A 19,259-nucleotide genomic window follows, 5' to 3' on the forward strand; every position below is an offset into this window, starting at 1 on the left:
CTAATTTTGGAATCTGGAAAAAAGACAAACATCAGGAAGGAAGTTTTAAAAAAAATATTTGGAAAAAAAAATCCTTTCAAAGAAAGAGGAAACTCAAACCAGGCATATTAGAACAATAATAAATCAACATTCAAAACTGAAGTGATCTGTTGTTTTAGAAATATAGGTACTAGTGCCTCTGTAGAACACTAAAAACATGAAGCTCGGGGTCACTATCATCCTTAGGTTGATCTAAACCAGTTGTTCAGTGACGCTTTGGTTACCAGTACTTCAAGCTGCTTGTGAATCCAATACACTAAACTCCACCTCTTCTATAATGATGAGCCTGACCCATGCCCCAACACATCCCTGTCTAGCTGTCATTTACTTTTTTACACTCTCATCTGCTGTCCAACTTTGAGACAAGTCTGGAGCAGCCCAAGTACAAAGCAGGCATGAATGAATGAAAGACAGCAGGTTTACACATAGTATGGGCCTGTCTGGAATGGAAAAGGAACTGGAAAAAGGAAGAATGGAAGGGAAAATATGACTTCAGGAATGCTAAATAAATTCCTGATCTTCTATTTTCCACATTATGATTTTGAACAATCTTGAACTGATTTCAGTGACAGCAGTTAGTTCCAAATATGGAATAAATATTTTAATGTATTCTAGATAAATCTACTTTAGAAAACTCTATATTTTACCAAAGAAAGACCTGTAATGCTAAGATACAACCTTATGTTTGCAACGTATACTAAATTAAGAGCAGAGTTTTCTAAAACTGACCTTTCTAGACAGCATTCAAAATATTTTTCTGTAGCTTGGCCCTAGTTTACAAGCTCTATGCTTAGTTTTATTTAGGCATAGGGAGACATCACTAATGAAAATGGGAGCTCCATCTACAGCAATAAGAAGCATAAATGTACTTCCATCCAGACCCCCAAAATTGTCAAATTCTAAGTGGCAATCCACTTGTAAAGATATTTTAGAAGATGCTTGTGTCAAGCTCAGCCTATCATGCCATCTCTTCTATCACTGTTGTACCTAAATGCTTGGCTGAGGATTTGTTCTTAAACTTGCAGATGTAACACCCTCTGTTTTGATGCACTTTAATCTCATAAGCTAAACACTGTCTCACTAGGTCAGCAATGAATCATCAGAGCATAGTAGGAAGTGGTTATGACTGGGTAAAACCCTTCCTTCTAAATCAGCACTGAAACAACCTAATCATGGTTTTAGTGGTCAGCATAGTGCTGAAGGTGAATTTTTCAACTCAGATATATAAACTATGTCTTGACCACCAGTGGGGATTATATATTATAACCGTGGCTACCCTCTTCAATTTTCTCTTTTCAGAATAGTTTACCGTGTGTCCCAGACAAATTCTAAATTGGTTAACTCAACATCTTCAGCTGAATACAGTATGTTACACTTCCTGCGCTGAATTATTGTATAGTACTGTTCTGTGGTTTTGTGGTCTTAAATAGATGTCATATTTCACCCCAGAGGTGGTTGCATTTCAGTTGTGGATAACATGAGCACTAATAATACTTAGCCTCACTGCATTTTCAAAATGATGTTCAAACATTAGTCAATCAATCACTCTTCCCACTGTGAATCTCAGGTATATATGCCAGTGCCCAAAAAACATGCTAAAACAGAAGGATTATTATGCCTTTACTGGAGAAGCAACTTAAGCCATGGGTAAGTGTCTTTGACTCCCTGGAAACAACTCCCATAGACGTTGTGTGTCTTTTGTGCTCAAATGGTCCTTGAAGTACTGCATTTACTCAAATCTAAGTCAGCTCCAAATTTAAGATGCCCGCCCCCACCATTTAGATTCTATATATGGAAAAAATATTACTTTTATATAATTTTCCTGGTACAGAATCTGGATTCTGCCCCTCCTCTCCAACTCCCCACAGCCTCTGCCCCTCCCCCCCTCACACCACAATCTTTGCTTCTTCCTTCCCTCTACTCCTCACATTCTCGTTCTCTTTCCATCCCTTCCCCCTTACTGTCAGATGCTGCTCAGGCTCTGTTTCCTACCAGACTACAGCATGTGGAAGGGCAGCCACTCCAGCCATGCAGCAGTGCACTGCTGAATGGGCAGGCAAGGGATGGAGTTTCTCTTTGCTCTGGGCCCAAGAGGGAGTTCAGCCCAAGCTGCACTGAGCTGCACTGACAGTAAGGGAGAGGAAGGGGACAGAGAGGGAGCAAGAGTTGCAGAGGGCAAGTGAAGTAGGGGACAGGCAGCTGCTATGGGTCTGACTCTAGCCCTTATCCAGGCTTAGGGCTGTCAGAGTCAATTCTGACTGAAGCTATTCTGGGAGATTTTTTTCCCCAACAAGATGTAATGTCATTAATTGTACTATTCAACCCATTCACAATATCAATCTCCTTGATTGCTTTCAATAGTCACCAGGAGATTGATGCCAGTTCCAGTAGACTCCCAGCCAATCTCCAAACTCCTTGGAGGCAGAAGTGGCATGGGGTGTAAGAGAAGGGAGACGGAGGGGATGGAGTGGGGGGGCGAGGCCAGATGGCAACGGCAGGGATGGGGGTGGCAGCGCAGGGCTGGATGCGAAGCAGTGGTAGCGTGGGGTGCTGGGTGGCAGTGGAAGCCACTGCCGCATGCAAACTTTCTCCCTCCCCCACGCCTGGGGAAAATTGAAAGCGGTGGCCGATGCCACCCCCCACTGCCCCATGCTGCTGCCTCTCTGGGAATAAAGCAGGGCTGGACACAGAGCGGTGGCAGCATGGGGCAGTGGGTGGCAGTGGTGGCCAGTGGGTGGGGGTGGTGCACAGCCTGACAGAGCAGTAGGAATGTGGGGTGGTGGGGGACGCCAGCAGTCACTGCATGCAAGCTCCCTGCCCCCCCACCCCTAATGCTCCTGGGAGGTGACAGCAGTGCGGGATGATGGAGGACGATGCTCGGCTCCCGCCTGTCTCCCTGGTCATTCTTGACAGGCAATTCGCTGGTATGGTGTATTTACCTTTATGGGCTACCGCTTTCATATTGGGGTTTTTTTGCTCAAGACTGATAACAACAGACATCCTTCAGATATGATGGAATATTCTGCAAGGTTTCTTAAAAGTCTAGAATGGAATGGAATATTAAATGTCATTCAGACCTTCTAAATGAGTAATGTATAGGGCTTTTAACACTCTAGACATGCACCAAGCACATCAGCTGAAACTGTATTAGACACTACAGGGATGGGCATTTAGAAATGTGTGTAATCATCATAGGAACAACATCACTCACCAAATTCTATAAACCTGTTAGTTTTTCCAGTTGCCTTATAATAACAATGATGCTAGCATGGGCATAGCATGGGGGCATCTCTTGGGATTAATGACTGGTTGAAATTAATATCCCTTGGCTGTGCCTTAGGCAGTCAACTCCTCCCAGCTGCTCATTAATCCTAGATGTCCTAATCTACTTTGCATCAATAATAAATAAATAAATAAATAAATAAATAATAACCCTTTCTGCAGAGATAAACCCCAGTGTGTTGGGAACATAATATTTAGGTAGAAAACGGTGTCAGTGCCCTAGGGAATATGCAGTCAATGAGAAAAAATGCTCTCAGATTTGGAACAAACTCAAATAAACCCATGCTTTTGATCACTCGCTCTAAGTAGTTGAAATGGGAGATATATTGCATTAACAGCTTTCTATTCTTTCAGTGTTTCTACTTTTCTTGAAACTGGATGGTTCACATTGACCTCAATCTCATTGTTTCAAAATATTTCCAGCTGCCACCACTACCATCACAGCTACACTGATGGCTGCTCAAAAGCAGCCATAAATATTTCATTCAAAAGAAAATCTGCATTGTAACAATTGCTGTATATGTACTAACAGGTTCTGGGCTTAATTTTAAAAGAAATGTTTGTTAACTGTCTTGGTCCTGGACATGGTATTTTCACAGTATGATTTCTTATTCTCCACCTATTATACTCACATTGCAAATTTTCACCAGTGGCCTTGTGGATATGACAGCACATCATTCCTCCCTGACTTTGGCAATTAACTCTTCCTAAATTCTTGGCTGTTATTCTCATGTTTGTTTACTTAAATTACAAAAAAAAAACAACAAAAAACCAACCCTTCAGATCCAGCCCCTGGATATTCTCTTTCCAGGAAAATGACTATACTGAAGAACAGTCTATTTGATTAAGACTCAATCTGGCAATTCTTCCAAAGACCAGCAACAAATGAGGGGGAAAGACTGCATGCAGTCAACAGAAAGCTGAAGTGCACTTTTGCATTTAAATACTCATTATCATCATCTAGTCCCCCAATAAAGCACGTGTATAAGCAATATGAAATGCTGCTTCCATAATCTATTAAAAAAAGCAGACTCAGTGATGATGTGTGTGTACAATTCCAAATTGTTTGCTGAATCATAAAACATATTGGGCCAAGTTCTACACTGAGGCCAAGTACAGAGGTTCAAAAACCTAAAGGGGAAGCATTCTGTTTCACATTCAGTGTCCTAGGTTAGGTTAGGAAGGAACAAAACAGATATTCAACCTTCCCTGGTGGAGGGAAGCAGGGTGACTGCACTGACTGAGGCCAGAAGGCTGAGGGTGCCTCCCAGCAGCCAGGCCACCCCCGATTGGCCAGCCCACCCCTCTCCCAAACCCCACCCCCCAGCAGCCACCAGTCAGTGGGCAGGGCGGAGGAGAGAAGTCACACTAGCCAGGCTCTCCACAGCACCCCCCTCCCCGCACTTGGTCGTGGGATCTCTCCTGCAGCAATCCTCCAGTCCCATGAGGAAGGGCTAGCAAGGGGGTGCAAAACATCCTGGGATGCTGGGGGACTGAGAGGTAACTTGAGTCAGGAGAGGATCTGAGACAAAAGTTTGATGGACCGGTTTAACCTAAATCAGTTAAGTCTGATACTACATTCATCCAGGTCTATCTTAAATCAGGTTCCACCATTTTGAAACTGATCTATGTGCACTGAACTTCTGCTCTGTTCCAGGTTAGACTGGTTTTTGATCATTTATACTGGTTTACGTGTAATTTCTGTATCTAGCCACAGATATGTACCTGGAAGTCCCAAGGGTTGTGCACATGTATCTGCATAATTTTGGCCTTCTGTGGCTGAATGTTCTGTTACTCAGGTACACTTGAAAAATACTGAAAAAGGTATTTCACTTGTCAACTCTTTCAAGACACAGTTTCAACAATTAGATGATTACTTTTTTATTGGCTATAATAATCAGTGTTATGCGTGTATTACACCAAAGAGCAGTAATAGATATAAATATGTATGAACTGTCCACAGATTACTTTAATATTAAAGACATAGATCTGCACTGGTGTATTATCCCTGTGTAAAATGAATTTAGCAATTCTACTGCTGCTTATTGGGGCCCAGGGAAATTATGCATTTGTGTGCAATTATCAGTTTCCTGTGCTGGGCACTGTCTGTAGGGTTTGTTTGTTTTTTATGATGGAGTAGATGTTACTGGAATGGCTAACTTCCTTCCCGTCAGAAACAACAAAAGCTCAAATGACACAGATTCTTATTTAGTAGATCTTTTAAGATCTGATATAAAATAGTAAACTAGTCAGTCTGAGGAAAAGTTTGCCACCTAGGTGTTTCTCCAATTTCAGTAGCAGATAAAAAATGCCTCAACTAAAAAATTTAACTTTTTCTTGTTTTGATAAACAGGTACTTTATAGCTCATAAGAAAAGAAAAAAAGGCTTAGGATTTAACATACTGTCCAGATCTCTATTGAATTATTTCAAGGATGTTATATTAATGCCGCAGTGGGCACATCTACATGTGCCTTAATGCACCATAATGATGGTTTATTGAGTATTGGACCTATAATAACAGGTACTAACTTAATGCATTGTAATCAGTACTACTGCGTAGTAGCACCAGAGCATGTCTTTTAGGTGACGCTAACACACAGGAGACTAATTCTAGTGCACATCAGTGCATTAGCATGGCTTTTGCTGTGACACGCTAATGTGCAGTAGAATTAGTCTACTGTGCTTCTAGCGTCTCATATAGATGCTCGGCCCAATACTGTATAGCAATACATTGTTCTCATGTATTGCTAATGTACTGCTCAAAACAGTAGACTGGCACTAAACATAAATTGCAAGAGAATTGTCCATAACAGCACTATTCACGACTCCCTCAATTTTTCCATCATTACTCAGAGGTTATATTTTCCTTGTTCTTCTCCAAGATCACACTTCTTTTTTCTCGCTCTCCCCTGAGATTCTGTCTAGGAAGCCAGTGTACACAGAGACAGTCAAAATGCAACCCTGACATGACCTGGAGGCAGTGCCTAGTAGTGACACTAGAGGAAGCCCACCCTGTTTAGCATGCCCCGTACAAGCTACCCATTACCAAAAGAACAGGTGACCTTGAGTGGCTGATGTTGCATGAGGCCTTGACCATAGGACCTTTATCCACCACCTAGACCTGGCAGCATCAGCAACCTACCCTTTCTTTGGGGAGGAGGTAGAGAAGATGCTCTTCTATGCCTTCCTGGACTGTCCCCGACTGTGGCCACTCTTTGCTGCCCTCAGCATCCACGCTGGCACACTGGACTTGGACTTCCCTAAGATTGTGTACAATTTCTCTATACTATACCGAGCAGTAGAAGGGAGTATGATCTGCCTCGCCAGTTTCCTTCCAGGCCAGGCCAAGATGGCAACCCTGAGAAGCCACAGAAACAACCTTGCTGGAGCCAACACTGATGAAGCCCTCCAACTCTTCTGCTTCTTGGCCCAGATGTGAATCACATTTGAGTTTGGAAACTTTGCCTTACAACAAAATGTGTACCAATTTGTTTCCTGCTTTGCCATGGAGGGGGCACTATGCAAGATGGAAGATGGACAGCTAGTCCTAAATGTATAACTCCATAAATGTTGCTGCAGGAAGTGAGTTTCAATCTCTGGTCATATGAGTGTTTTCATTACTGATAAGTGTTTCGTGCTTGGTCACTGGTAGAACCACACACTTTTGCACTTTTATTTTTTTCTTATTTTTATAATAAAGGAAAGTTTCTCTCTCTCTCTCTTCCTTCCTCCCCCCCCAACGCTAACTTCCTCCTCCTTCATTGCTCTCTCCAGGGACAATGTTGCCAGACTGTTCCTTAGCCTTTGTTATCGCAAGAAGATAAAAAAAGAAACATTTATATTGACTTCTGGGAAATCTTTCAAACTTGAACTTCTGTATCAAGGGCCCTCATCCTGGGTCTATTCTCTTTTTCTAAGAGTCTCACCAGGGTCAGCAATACAATACATGCAGATATCTGTGGGTGCTTTTTAAACTGGGCAATGGTAGTACAGTGAAGGTGTTTTACCTTATACTGTTCCCAAAGTCTTTGGCTGTGTACTTAAGTGGGCTAGCACTGAAATTTACAACTCCGAGTCACACTGCATTTTCTTACAGTGTAAAGCACTGGAAAAAAACCCCAACCCTAATACTAGTACCTAGGCACAGCAACATTACTCAGCCTTATCCAACACATATCTCCAGAATTGAAGGTCCTTGCATTATGCCTTGAAGTTCAACAAACTCAAAACACCGTGGACCAAGGAGGGAAAGCTAACAATGTGACAGGTAGTGAGTTAAGTTTTCTCCTTAATGCATGACAACTACCGTCCTTTATTGTCTCCTTGTCCTTCTCTTTTCTCATCTACCTGTTGTATTTTAGCTTACAATTCAGAAATACCTGACCTACCTCAGGTACTAAAAACAGTGTAGTCTTGTTTGCATGGAGCTCTGCCTGGGCATTAATTTCCCCTGTTTCTCAGGTATTTTATCTTAGCATTGTACAGTGTGGACAAGCACTGCACAGACATGTAGGAAACAGACATGGTCTATAGCAGAAGAGGCTCCTCATCCTCTGCAGTGGAAGAGTAACCCCAGTCATCTTGGATCTCCTTGCCACTGGGCACAGGTTTCTCTTCCACTAAGATCTGTATGGTTGCTGATGTGCAGCAGCCTCATACATAAAACAAGTCACACAATCTTCTACCACTGGTTCCAGCATCTAGCACAATAACCAATCACCAATACCCATAACCTTAAATCCGTGGTCTGACCCTCCCTTTAAGCACCATCTGCAGCATTTGCCAAAGAATCTGCAGCTCTAGGATCAGCCTTCTTAGCCATCAACAAACTCGTTTTCATTTACAACCCTTTACTTAACCACTTGGAGTGACCATCCTCAGCTTTGTGGGACTGTTGACAACAATGATACCAGGGATGGCCAACCTGCAGCACATGTGCCTCTGCTTGTGGCATATTGCAGATCATGGAGGGTTCAGGCAAGGCAGGGATCTGAAAGCAAAGCAGCAGAATTGGCAAGAAGCACAGGGCAAGAAACAGAAAGCAAAGCAGCATTTCAAGTAGGAAGCACAGGGGCATGGAGCAGAAAGCAGAGCAGCAGGTTGGGCAGGGGGAAGAGGGACAGGAAAGAGGAATCAGTAAGGAGGCTTCCCACAACTTCAAGATGTAATGACTGGGAAGACTTGTAGTCTCTCTCTCTCTCTCCTATAAGGCTAGGGACAGACATTACACATAAACTGGTTTACGTGATCAGAAACCGGTTTAAACCTATAACAGAACAGATATTCAGGGCACATAAACCAGTTTGAAAATGGCTGAAACTGGTTTGAGATAAACCTGGTTGAATGTAGTATCAGACTTAACTGATTTGGGTCAAACAAGTTTATGCACTGTCTGTTCCAGACCCCTTCCTGGTTTAAGTTAAATTAGATTCCCCCAGCATCCTGGCATGCTCTCTGGGCTAAGCAGACTCCTCCACTCTACTCCCTGGCTGCAGCTCCAGCAGAGACTTGCAGGCACAGCTAGGTCTGTCTGGCTTCGCTGTGCCCCATTCCCACCCCACCCCCCTGGCCCTCCAGTCACTGCTTAAGCAGGGATCCTCCTCTCTCCCACAGCACAGACTGTAGCCAGCATGTAGTATGCTAGCTAATGTTAAGAGTTGTCTGTGTAAGACAGACAGGACAGTGGGCTTTTTTAGGGCTTTTTGGAGCTAATCAACAGGTTAGCTGGTAATGCCCCTGCATCCTTCCTTTGGAAAAAGGTGTTTAAGAAAAGCTTGAAATAATGAGTGAGGCTTTGTTTTCAGATGGGGTGCTAAATGCTGTTAACAGAGCTGATAAATGATCTATTATCAGTGGGGAGGGCAGAACCCCTCCCTAATCAGAGTGTCTGGATGGGACCTGGCCACACCCCTCTCAGCTCAGCATTGTGGAAGGGAAGGCTGCTGTAGCAGCCCCTGGCTTCTAGCCTGTGCCTGCATTTTTTTCAGTCCAGAGGGGATGTCTGTGTGGTTACATACTGATTCAGCCTAGGCAGGTTAGACTAATGGACTTGATGATCTGCTCAGGTCCCTTCCAACCCTACCAACTATGAAACTATGAAACTATAATCTGGAAAGATTGAATCAATTCAGGCTTAGGCTTTTTCAATGTCTGTCCCTAGCCTAAGAGTACATCGGGAGTGCCTAGTGCCAAAAAAGAGGCAGAAATTAGGCAAAGCCATGTTGCTACCAACTACCTTCCTAGTTAGTAGAGTTGGCTGGCTGGTTGGATATCCAAAGGATTATGATGCACTCAAAGCAATACAGTAGTGTGCATACTTCCTGTTAGAACTCAGGAACTTGGAGAGGCAGATCCCCAGGGGACCTTTTTGTACCAGTCCCTATAAAGTTCAAGGCCTAGATACAAGGATTTGGACCTTTTTTGAATTTCAAAGTAAAACTGTTGAATTTTTATACATAGAAAAGTATGTGAAATGCTGTGTAACCAAAATGGGTTCCAAAATTCCAGGGTTTACTAACCTTTTTCCAGGGGGCCAACCTTTTTCTCTAAAGTCTTTTGCTGACAAGAGATATTGTGTGGGGCACAGGTTCCTCTAAGGTTCTGGACCCAAGCCTAGTGATACAGTAGTCAAGGGGAGTTTTTCCATTAAACTTAATGGGAGCAGGAATGCCTTGTAAACCATTTGGCTGAATACCAAATTAAAAGAAAATTTAATATGCTAAAACTGGCACTGATGAGTCACTCAAAGTGCAATAAATAATGTCCATTAGCACACCTTTATATAAAGTATGCAAAACTGTATTTAGAGTAAGCATTTAAGTATTGACTGAAAATGGAAGTGGAAATGAAGGCATGTGCAAGTCTAGTGAAATAGCCTAATGTTTACAGTCAAACACTCAGCATAATAAAAGTCATAGACCAGATGCAGCTCTGAAGAAAAAAGATGCATCTCTCATTGATTAAGGGAGCTGCATCTCTCATTCCAGGGTCAAATTTGGCTAACGCACAAGTTCCTGATAATGCTGAGCCTCTTTCTATCTCTTGGATGAGAAAATGAAGCAAGAGAAATCTGCAAAGGAAACGTCCTATCAGCTATTCATATTTTTGTGCAAAGCAGCAGATTCAGTGACTCTACTTTAAGTCTTCTTGTGTTATGAGACTTACTAGAACCATTCAGTGGCCAATATTTGTCTTAAAACCTCATTGTGAATACAACTGTATACTATGTTGGAGTATGTAGTGTTGCTATTTAAAATAAATTCTGACAAAGATTTAAACAAGTTTTGTCTCTTTATACAAAAAAAAATGATGAAAGCTTCTAATTGCTGCAGTCTTTTTAGCAGCCAAAATAATCTCTGGAAGTTTAAGTGAATACAGGTCACAGGAAGTAGGATCGCTTTATTTTACCACCAGAAGCTCAGCTCCATTAATATAAATCAGGACTGATTATACTAGCCTGGGAAAGGGGTGTATTGAAATGCTTCCTAATAAGGCTCCCTCCTTTTTCAACATCAGTGCTATATATTCTACACACTGTATATTGATATCATAAGTCAAAACATGGATAGAAAGTCATATTTCTAAAACACAGGTAAAATTTGTTCTTTGTTTCACCCCAATTCCGAACTAAATGCAAAAGATTCTGGGGCAATGCTGCCCATAACTGATTAGAAAGTGTCCCCTACCTCCAACTCCCAAATAAAATCCTGACATTTTGATATAAAAATTCAACACTCAATAACAAAATACAATATTTAATTGTAATATTTTAGCCCAAAACCAAACTACTTCTATTTCTATTGTAAAAGCCATTGATGGGCTCAAACTCCTATTAACCTTGTGTCAATCATACTACATGCTCATGGGGATGGTTTGCAGACATTCAGTTCATCAACCAAAACAAAACAATTATTTTCCAAGAAAGAATAAACTCTTCACAAAATAGTTTATTTAATCAAAAGCCAAATTTGCAACTGCAGAATAATCGCTACAAAATCTTCAATTAGGTCTTAATTCTGCTTCTTACTTGGTGATAAAAATATGCTTTTCTTATACCATTTCATAGGTTTATATGTTAGCTCACACAACAAAGAAAAATATAGTACCATGACTCACAGCGTTTACATTTTAATACTTCTCATTTGAGGCAACTGAATGAGAGTAACAAAGGGTCAGAACAACTGATGAACTGCTGCATTTCCTATTGTCATTGTTTTTTATCCTGTGCAGAGTTAGACTTTATTGTACAGTTTATTTATAATTACACGTGCCTATTGCTCAAGCTACTGTCCTCCCATAATCCTCCTCAGGACTCAAGGATAACTGTGTGCATTTTAATATAGCGACGTAAAGACAAACTGCCAAATTGACCTATACCTGATCTGACATTTGGCCCTGCTGGCCATTTATCCTTCTGGGAAGACAAGTGAGCTATCACTGTGTTACAGAATGTCACTTCCCTTTTGTCTATTCTTGTCCTTAGTTTGGATAAAGGCACTGACAAAAGCAGCATCTTTACTTGGCATAGTGCTTAGCCAAAACAAAATACTCTGTTTCCTAGCATAAGTAATAGGGAGCCAACATGAAATTCCATAGTGTAGGTGCTGAAAGTGAAGAGGACAACAGCTGCGTAACTATCCATAACTTTTTTACTCGCTTCAAAAAGCAGCCAGCCAGTCTTAGATAACAGAGTTAGACTCTTTCTGTTTCTTCATTTCCTCATCTGTTATACTTAGCAGTAGTCTTATCAATTATAAAACAAATAAATACTTTTGTATATCCAATTAATATCTACTTTATCAGCAATTCTAAAGATTAGGCTTTCATTAGTGCACAGCTGCAGAGACAAAAGGTACGGGGTGCACTGTAACTGATCAAGGTTTATCATTTATTAAGTCACAGAAACAATGGTCCACACTTTATATTAATAAAAGATAATCCACTTTTTAAAAGATAATTCATTTCGACTGCATCCCGGCTCAGAAGCATTGTACCCCCAGTTCCATTTATTCTATTCTGTGCCTTGGTTTCCCTGAAGCCCCCAGTGGAATATTACAATAAATCACTTTTTTCTTTTTCTTTTAAATAAAAACATGTCCAAGCCTTCCCTTTTTAGGGCTCATAAAATTGTGTACTTTATACCAACTTTCCCTAAAATCATATTGGAAACTGAGTTTATATTTCTGGACATTTTAGAGTTGATACCTCTATCTTTAAACAAAAACACAGTCTCAGCATCTGAACAGTAAAATTCCATCTTCCCTTTTCAGTTCTACATGCATTATTTAAACATGCTGCTCTGAATTCTAGCATTAGGATTTTCCTTGGAGCAACAATCAACAACAGCTTTATAATTTGGAAAAGCAGGAAATGTGGGCTATCCAGGAATGGTTTCACACATTTGTTTGTTATGTTTTAGCCCCAGTATTTAAATATGATAATCTAATTTTGTAAAAAATGAACTGAAATCAGATTTGCTATAAAAACTTTTTAAATGTAATTTTCAGACTAGCAATCAATGCTTATTCAGTTTCCATGTCATCTCCATCTTCTTTCTCTGCAGATGCTCAAGTGATGTTAAATTAAACAATTGCACAAATTTTAAAATCTAGAGGAAAATTACCATCTTCACTTAATTCTAGTATATAAAAAGGTCCACAGAAAACATCCTTTATAATCATTTTTCCTGAAAGCAAGAATAAAACAATACAAATACTCGCACAGTAAAAGTAGAATAAGGCATCTTGCTTAGACATTGAGTTGTTTTTAAAATGTGAGACTATAGTGGTGAAATGAGATACAACCCCCCCCCCAAATCCTTTATTGTAAGAAAAAAATAAAGCTGTAAATGTAAAATATTTAAATTATCCCTAATATAGCAGTATGCTGAATCTGATAGTAACCCAAAAGTACAGATAATTCGCAAATGTACACTGTATCAAACTATTATCTACTTAGTATTACACTTCATTACATTCACCCTAAATTTGTGCACACTCAAAACACAGGCTTGTAAACAACATACCCAATGCTGTAATTACAACACAGAAACAAAAATAAAGAAAGCTTAAACTTACAATGATGTGTTATCATAGGTCCAGCAGAGCAAGAAGCCCTAAGGGTACATTTTAGTTTTTTTATCCGTGCTCTGTTCTTGCTGCTGATGTGACTATTCAGGCACATGGTCAAGTTGCAATCAGCTTCTCTCCTTAGTGATGTATGAGAGCTGTGCTGATTTATCTAGTCTTTTTGCAGCAGATTAGCAGTAATGTTCCTGCTTCTGCATCCTACCTTCTTTGACAGTAGGCTCTGCAATATCATTGGCAATCTAAATTAAAGAGCCAGCAAGTGTAGCACAGATTTTTTTTTCGTAAAACAATTGCTACGTGGTCTCAAACAACAATACCATTATTTAATCTGCTGAACCTCCTTTTCAATATCCACACTGAGAATGTTAGTCAGATACAGAAGAATGGCTCCAAAAGACTACTATAGTTCAAAGGTCTATGAAACTGGTAAAATCAGCAGACTTGGATATAAAATGTAGTAAGAAGAAACAGAATAAACTTTTGTTAGTTTTGTCTTTCCAGTAAATAAAGTAATAGCAGTAAAACCGTATTTTTAATTCATGAAATTTTCTGCCCAAGAAATGACAAGGTATAATAGTTTAATTATAAGGACCATTAAAACATTTAGGAAAAAATGAATGTCTGACAACATTTATTCTTGGAAAATTCTGAACATCTGGATAAGTTTGGTCACTGTCTAAATCAATCATATCACGCTATTCCTAGCTTGTATCCCTTTCTGACTACAGAAAAAGATTAGTATTCTTCTCTGCCTTTAAGAAATGAAAATGATTCTTGAATATTATTAAATAAACACGTCACTTATGTCACTGGAACATTAGGAGTATTTGAATAGCAGACAGGACTCATGGAGTCCTACTCCCTGATCATGACTAGCATTAATTTTAAGTAGGTTATGTGGAGTTTTTTTAGACTAAGCATGATATCACCAAATAAGGAAAAGCTGAATTAATTTACCGTTTCATAATATACTCTAACACAGAACACAACAAGCTGCTATTTTAGTTCTCATACCTGAAATTCCATAAATAATCATAGTAATTAAAAATTCAGCAACTTTAATCACAAAGTGCTTTAGATTTTATATATACATGAGTATTTTTTTTTAAATACAGAAGTGTGGAAATGATTTAAACAGAACACAGTAGTACTTACATAAAACACAAGTCCAGAAAATAATGAATAACCCTAAACCTAACTGAAACCAAAGCAGAACAATGTAGTCATTGAAATTCTGGATACCAGAATGCTCTTATAAAGAGGTACCATGGGATTTTTAATGGCCACAAGTAAATGGAACCTCCTTCCCTTGAAAGATGGCACTCTCCAAGTACAGAGAGCACTCTCAACCACTGGAGACAATGGTCCAGTGTTGTTTCAGAAGGATCCCCAAAATCAGTGTCTATCACACAAACGCAAGAGTAGATTAAGTGTTTCTACTTGTAGAAGTATGATAAAGCTTTTGCAGAACCTTTGGGATGAAGGTGTTTTATAAAGAGTACACCTTTACCTAACAGAAATGTAGTCTATTAGGACCAGACCCAGTAAAGGATTTATTCCCTAAATTTTAGATACTGCAATAACTAACTTTTAGGTGCTGTGCCTCCATAATGGAATCCAAAAATCAGCACACTAAGGAAGAGCCAACCTAATCAGCACATTTAACCTAGGACCAGCCAAAGTAAATAGTATACACTTGGATTTGCCTTTAAATCTTTCCTGCCTGCCCTCATGACAACCCATGTCCCAATATGCCCTGAAGAAATTACCACTTTGGAGAATAATGTCATTCAGTCATAAGGTGCATTATGTCCTTAGTGTGATGCAGTCAACAAGAGTGCTAAGTGCTGCCAGTTATGATGACAGCATTAATGATGTGGACACCATTTCACCAGAAACTGGAATAAGACTTAGTCCACCTAAAGCGTTGTTACAAATTGCACTTTTTGCTGCTTATATGTTGACTGGTCTTAGTACTAGTTCAAGTTTGAAGCAGTTGCACCTTAGGTGCTTTTGGGGGAGCTATTTCCTCTGCCTTGAGAAGGAAGCCCCAGTTCAAGGGGACCCATCTAGCCCCCTATCTTTTTCCCCCTAGGTCCCCTTCTGAATCTGTCTGCTCTGCAACCTCACCAGCTAGCATGTGCTCTGCAGGCTGTTTGCATGGGCCTGTACCCCTGGGGGTGGGAAGGTCACACCCCTGGAGGTGGGAGGGGGAGTTGGCTTGGTGCCAGAACTACCCCTGGGCAGTAGAGTTTCTGGGGTGGTAAGTTTGTCTGCAAAGAATAAGAGGGTGGGGGAAGGGACACTGCATCCTGGGATGCGGGAGGACTGCAACTTGGGTGGCTCACCACTGGAGAGTAGCCACACATTAATGGAACATGAGCTGGGTAACAAGGATCAGAGATAAACCTGTCCTGGAGCAGTATAACTTTAAGCCACCTAAAGTGTGCTTAAAACAAGTTTCAGATATTAATGTGCAAACAATCCAGGGGCTAAGAGCTTCAGGAGCTGCCTAAAATTAATGTGTAACAAGGCCCCTAATCTCATATAGGTAAAGTCCACACTTGGAAAAAAAAATTGTGTTAGCCAATCTACGTTGAAATATTATTGCAGGAACATGAGAATGGAAGGAGCCTCTAAGTCACAAACAAGCCATCACATCATATATTTCTTTGCATAAACTGACAAAGGTCAATCTTAAAAAGCAATTAGGGTTTTGTCAATTTTTTTTTTTGGTTGAGAGGGGGAGGGAGGGCTCCCTTAGTGCGGAACCAGTAGCAGAATTTTGCTGAAGCCTGGGAGCAAAAGCTGTTCAAGTATAGGCCATTAGCACTGATCTTTGGGGCTGAGCAATGAGAATATCTTGCAAACCTGCAGAGTACCCCACCACTACTCAAAATTGATGAGATGCCTCATGGTATCCGAAACTGTACAATAGACAAGAGACATCTACTTTGAGCACATCACAGGCTATCACCTATATGAAGACAGCCAACCAAGACCACCTGCCAGAAGCAAGACCAAGGGGACAGACTGAAATGCCCCCACAATCATCATAGACTCACCAAGACTGTTTAATGCCTTTAAACATTTACCAACCCAACAACTGTATAATGTGTGCTAAAATCCATTGTCTATGTCTTACAACCTGGCAACTCTCACTGATGCAACTACTGTAAGCAGGAGCTTGCCTTCCTTCTATAGTGTTGTGCTGAAACTTCCTACCCACTCTACCCCAGGCTAATGTAGGCTGCATGACTACCTGTGTGTTTTAAAGCTCTTCTCCATACCTGTTCTAGTCTGAGTTCACTGTCTGAAACATGCGTGAACAAAAGTATATGCAGTATTCTATGAAGGTCTAATCAGGAGCTAGTAGGCAAAGTTATGGAAGTAATTCTAGGCTTCTCAACAGAGTTCATCTCAACCAGCTAACATTTACAATTGCCTTGTCTATATTAGCATTTCAGTATACATGAATTAATACATCTTAAATACCTACCTTTTTACCTCTGCAGATATTGTCAAGGATAAGACATCAGATAGAAATAACTGGGTCACATTAACTTGCATATGGGCTGATGAATGCATGACAAGATGTGCATAATATTTCCAGTCCCCCATTTTCCTAATTCCTATGTACTTATTAAAGTGACCTTTGAAGACTTTGGGTTTTTTTTAATGAATTTTTGGTTTGACTATCACTTCCAGCTGGATAAACAAATTCAGCTCCAAAAGAAATGTAACAGGAAACAGAAAGACCATCATATTGCCATTTGTCACAGAAAATATTATGGACCCTTTCTAAGCCCCAGTACTTAGCTTAAGTATTACATACAAACTATGCAAATTACACACTAATACTTCAAACATACAAATGGTTATATGTACTTCCACAGGAAATTACTCAAGGCAATTTAAAGTGTAAAGTCAAACAAATTATCATCTATAATTGAAAATATGGAATAAGTTTTAATTAAACATGACTTCTCTACTGAAAAGGAAAACATTAAAAACTTGCAACAGAGGAAGATGGACAATATTTAAAAACAAGAAAAGAATTGAATGAAAAAGGAAAGTAAAAAGCCCCACGCAAACTTATTTCCAAGTTGTCCAACTTTATTCATAAAACCACATCCTTTCATGATCAGATTTGTTTATCATGAAGATTTGAAACAAAGGAACATATTGAGGAAAATACATAGAGCCTTAAGGCAAACTTTAAAATAGTATGGTGCTTCATTATCAAAGTAATAGGCTTCTGAAAAATATCATAATATTAGACCAAGACAGACAAGGAGGAGTTTGGGGGTGCAGGGATAAGCAACATAATTCTTTCTTCAAAATATAAATGTAGTTATTTTACATATGACAAACAAGTAAGTCTATAGGCCACACAGATTCCTACCACAGAAATGGGACCCTGCTGTTTTTTTGCATGGGATCAAGGGGCCAACATTTAAAGGGTGTTCCACACAACTTTCCATTTATGATGAGAGTTTATATATTGTTCACAAGATGTGCATTGGCATATGGCAAATGTTAATGCCTATGAAGCGCTTGCAAATATTAGACAAAGATTAGACAACCTCCATCCTTGTAGCCAGGGATCACAATGTGATCAGATTTACCAGGAACCTACCACAATGACAGAACAAGCAGCACCACCTAACACAGCCATAAACTGGTTCAGGCCACCTTGAAAATTCAAGGGACTACGATAATTGGTTTCCCTTGGTCCATAGACCAGCCTAGACCTTTATCTATACAACAAAGCAGCAAATCCTCCTAGGCTAAGTACAGACAGTCAAAAACTCTGAGACCGAATTGATTCAATCTTTGCAGGTTTCTGTAAACTGCCTAGATTGAACCAATTAGAAAGTGAACTGATGTTAACTTTTCCAACCTGAAAGGCAGCCAGACCCCTGCTGCACACATCTCCCACCTGACAGCCACAACAGAAAGCCAGGAGATGGGCAATTCCCCCAGCCATGCCCCTCTTCAGCCTCCAGCCTGCTGAGGAAAGGATGTGTGGGGGAAACACCCCCACCAGACCCCCAGCTGGGGTCTCCCTGCCCCGGGGAAAGGGTGGGGTGGGGGAGCCTGAAGTGGGGGCTTTACTCCCCCAACCTGAGCTGAGAACTGGGAGCCAAGGTAATAACCCAGCCATGCCTCTCCCTTGGCCACTGGGTAGGCTTAGGAGGGAGCTGGGGGGAGGGGGAGAAACAGCTGCCCTCTCCCTCCTCCTCCTGCTAAGCCAGGTCCCCAGCCAGGCTGTGCCCCGGTGCAGAGGGGTGTGTGGCTCTTGCAGTGGGGTCTTTATTGCTCCCACCCAAGCTGGGAGCCAGGGCAATCACCCAGCCACACCCTGTCCTGAGCCAGCGGGCTGGTGGGAGTTGGGGGGGGGGAATGCCCCCCAACTCTGGACCCCCAGCTGGGCTATGCCCAAAATGTAGGGAAGCCTGCAGTCAGGGGTTTGCTTCCACCCCAGCTGGGAGCCAAGCCAATTCCCCCTGCGAAGGAGGTGGAGGTCTGGGGGAATCTGCTGGGCTTTGGGCTGCCTGGGATCTTACAGCTGGGGACAGGGCTTCCCTGCTCAGCCTGTGAGGTCTGCAGCCTCCCAGGGCCCATATCCAGGATGTAGCTGAGAGAATCACAAAACTTATTTGGCCCTCTGGCCACTACCCTGCTCTCCTTATCCATGTGGGCACAAATGACATGGCTCAGAGCAATCCCAGCCAGGTCATGAATGACTACAGGACTCTAGGAGTGGGGCTGAAAGGGTTAGTGGCGCAGGTGGTTTTCTCCTCGATCCTTCCCATTACATGTCAGTGGCACAGGAGGGTGAGAAG

General features: G+C 41.1%; 1 protein-coding gene across 4 annotated transcripts in view; it reads right to left on the reverse strand.

The window, feature by feature from the left end:
• The window catches only part of RAPGEF4 (Rap guanine nucleotide exchange factor 4), a 308,065-nt gene that overhangs the window by 179,116 nt on the left and 109,690 nt on the right, over positions 1–19,259 (reverse strand). Inside the window, exon 1 of one of the 4 annotated variants that reach the window (XM_006265237.4) lies at positions 13,399–13,605. The exons of the other annotated variants lie outside the window; for them this stretch is intronic. The gene's annotated coding sequence lies outside the window, so the exon portion shown is untranslated. Of the gene's footprint in view, positions 1–13,398; positions 13,606–19,259 lie in introns of those variants that run through there. 4 annotated transcript variants of the gene reach the window in all.

Source organism: Alligator mississippiensis, chromosome 4 (genome assembly GCF_030867095.1).
Source record: "Alligator mississippiensis isolate rAllMis1 chromosome 4, rAllMis1, whole genome shotgun sequence".
Classification (NCBI taxonomy): domain Eukaryota; kingdom Metazoa; phylum Chordata; order Crocodylia; family Alligatoridae; genus Alligator; species Alligator mississippiensis.